This window comes from Apium graveolens, chromosome 2 (assembly GCF_009905375.1).
Source record: "Apium graveolens cultivar Ventura chromosome 2, ASM990537v1, whole genome shotgun sequence".
Lineage (NCBI taxonomy): Eukaryota > Viridiplantae > Streptophyta > Magnoliopsida > Apiales > Apiaceae > Apium > Apium graveolens.
In genome coordinates this window covers 269,073,077-269,076,349 of record NC_133648.1, presented here as the reverse complement: position 1 = coordinate 269,076,349, position 3,273 = coordinate 269,073,077, and the positions used below count along the sequence as shown (strand labels likewise).

At 40.2% G+C, this 3,273-nt stretch overlaps 1 non-coding gene across 1 annotated transcript; it reads right to left on the bottom strand.

The window, feature by feature from the left end:
• On the bottom strand, window positions 1–107 carry LOC141710205 (small nucleolar RNA R71). Its single transcript, XR_012570737.1, has one exon. It is a non-coding gene; the product is annotated as a small nucleolar RNA R71 (small nucleolar RNA).
• Between the last annotated feature and the right edge of the window lie 3,166 nt (window positions 108–3,273).

Genomic DNA, 3,273 nt, shown 5'->3' with positions numbered 1-3,273 from the left:
GCACTCAGGAATGCTATTATTGAATTTGCGTAGCAAATGGGAGAATCGCTATGTGAAGCTTGGGAGCGCTACAAGGAGATGCTTAGGAAGTGTCCTCATTATGGAATGCCTGATTGGATTATCATCAATTGTTTTAACAATAGGTTGGGAGCACAGTCCAGACCCATGCTCGATGCAGCATCAAGCGGATCATTATGGGCAAAGAGCTATGAGGAAGCTTATGATCTAATTGAACTGATGGCTGCTAATGAATATCAGTATCCAACCCAGAGATATCCACAGGGCAAGGTAACAGGAGTTCTTGAAGTGGATACAGCTACGGCTATCACTGCTCAACTAAAGGCGTTGTTTATGAAGATCGATTCTCTGGCTAACTATGGTGTTAAGAATATAATTAGTGTTTGTGAGCTGTGTGCAGGTCCGCATGTGACAGAGCAATGCGCTATATCTAGTGACTCAGCTCAGTTTGTGAGCAACTTTCAGAGATCGCAGAACCCAGTTCCAGACACTTATCATCCTGATAACTGGAATCATTCTAACTTCAGCTGGAGCAACAATCAGAATGCGATGCAACAGCCGTTCCAGCAGTTTGGAAATAAGCTATTCAACCCTCCTGGTTTTCAGCAACAAATTACACCATAACAACAAACTCATGGTGCATGTCTATCTTCGAATGGAAAATCTGAATTGGATGAGTTGCAGCTTATGTGCAAAAACCAGGCTCTTATATGCCAAAGTCAGGCTGTTTCTATCAAGACTCTGGAGAACCAAATAGGGTAAATTGCTAATGCCTTATTGAATCGACCACCAGGAACGCTTCCTAGTGATACAGAAATAAATCCAGGCAAGAGGGAAGTTGACGAACAGGTGAACGCCATCACCTTGAGGTCTGGAAAGGTCGCAAGCCCCAAAATTCAGCAAGACGAAGAGCCTGAAAAATCTCAAGTTTCATAAAATGCAGTTGTGGCTGAAGAAGAAGTGCAGAAGGAAGCAGAGGTGGAACCAAGTAAGACTACTGTGGAACACACTCCTCCTGAGGGTAATACAGGGGAGAAACAGATCTATCCTCCACCTTCTTTTCCTAAGAGGCTGCAGAAGAAAAAGTTGGATAAGCAGTTTGAAAAGTTTTTGGAGGTGTTCAAGAAACTTCATATCAACATACCTTTCGCTGAAGCTCTTGAACAGATGCCTAGCTATGCGAGGTTTATGAAAGGTATTCTCTCTCGGAAAGTGAAGCTCGATGACTTAGAGACCGTTGCTCTAACGGAGGAATGCAGTGCATTGCTGCAACATAAGTTACCTCCGAAGCTTAAAGATATTGGAAGCTTCATTATTCCTTGCACCATCGAAAACTTGTCGTTCGAAAATTGTTTATGTGATTTAGGAGCTAGCATCAATCTGATGCCCTTATCTATCTTCAAGAAGCTTGGTCTGCCTGATCCGAAACCAACATACATTTCATTGCAACTAGCTGACCGTTCCATCGCTTATCCATGAGGTATAGTGGAGGATGTCTTGGTCAAGGTGGATAAACTCATCTTCCCTACTGACTTTGTAATTCTTGATTTCGAGGAAGTTAACAAGATTCCCATTATCTTGGGAAGACCATTCTTGGCTACAGGTTGAACTATGATCGATGTGCAAAAAGGAGAGCTTTCGATGAAGGTTTACGATCAAAAGGTCACTTTTAATGTGTTCAAGGAAATAAAGTTACCCACAGCTAAAGAGGAGTGCTTTAAAGTAGAGTGGGTCGACTCTGTTGTAAATTCAGAGCATGAGCAATTGCCAAAGTCAGATACCTTAGAGAGATCCTTAATAGGGGAATCAGTTATTAAAGATAAAGAAGGAGTAGAGCAATTGCAGGATTTGAATGCACCTCTGTGGATGAGGAAGTTGGATATGCCATTTGATTCTCTTGGGTTAGCAGAGCTGAAAATTTCTCAGGAGCGTTTTGAACCATTTATTCAAGAAGCTCCCACACTTGAGCTCAACCGAATGCCAGATCACTTGAGTTATTCATTCTTAGGTGCACCCCATGATAAGGGGTTGGGATATATTTTTGATGATATAGAGAGTGGCTGAACGGATATTCCCGTGCCTACAAAGGGTTCCTCTCATGTGCAATAGGTAGTTAATAGGACTGGTGTTGGTGATGCACAGTATAGAAGATTGACTAGGCGTATGGAGGCCATGCATGTCATTCACCGATATTTTGCTGAAGATTTGACACACGCTTTCGGTACTGTTGTTTGAGACACTTGTGGCGAGGTTGATTGGCCACCTGATCCTCCACCCGATGAGGGTGATTCTCCCGCTAATTAGGTATGCCTGAAATCCTTATTATTACCTTCAATGAGGACATTGAAAATTTTAAGTTTGGGGGTGATAATGTAAGGATTAGTAGTGTGTGTGTCTATATAGATTCATATTGCATGTTTAGTAGTAGTTCATTCATATTTTTGCATGAGTGTTCATTTAGGACATATTAGTTTCCATTTTTGTTTGTGTTATTATGTGAGTCCATGTAGTTGCATTTTCATGCATATGCCATGATCCCTTTGTGTTGCCTTACCGATTAATATGTGATATTGATGCGAGTGTAGTGATAGCGTTAGAGTGATGTTGAATCTTGTTAGGTTGACATGCATGCTAGAAACACTTGTAATTTCACTAAGTCTTAGAGTATGCTTAAGGACTATATCGTTGTCATGGTTTGATGGTTTTTGAGGTTAATCTAGCTTATACTTAGAATGCAAGCTAGGCTCTTAATGATAAAAGACATGAAAAGGTAAAAATTGTAGATAAAAAATTGGAATTCATTGCAAGTTGTGGCTAGGCGTCAAATGGCTAGTAGGCGGCTCGTATTGTATACGAGTAGTTTAGGGTTGAGCAAGATGGAGTGAAACGCACTTGCTCAGAAATTGAAAAAATATATATGTGTGAAAAAAGAAAAAAAAGAAAAAAAAGAAAGAAAAAAAATATGGTTTAATGCACAATTGATCACGAGTGAGCTTTTTGGTATTCGAGTTATTAAGTTCTTAGGGGACTTTGTGCCTAGTGACCTAAGGCTTTTATAGTCTGGGATCCGCTAACCTAACGCTCGCTAAATGGGTACCATTGTATAAGTCTTTTATGGACCTCACTCATTGCACGATATCAAATAAGCATTTGTTTTATGTGTTGAATAAAAGCATGAATCCGTAATAAACTCCAATAATCTTGTAGTGTTATAAGTCATTTTGTGTCTAGAATATATTATTCGTATAAGCGTGT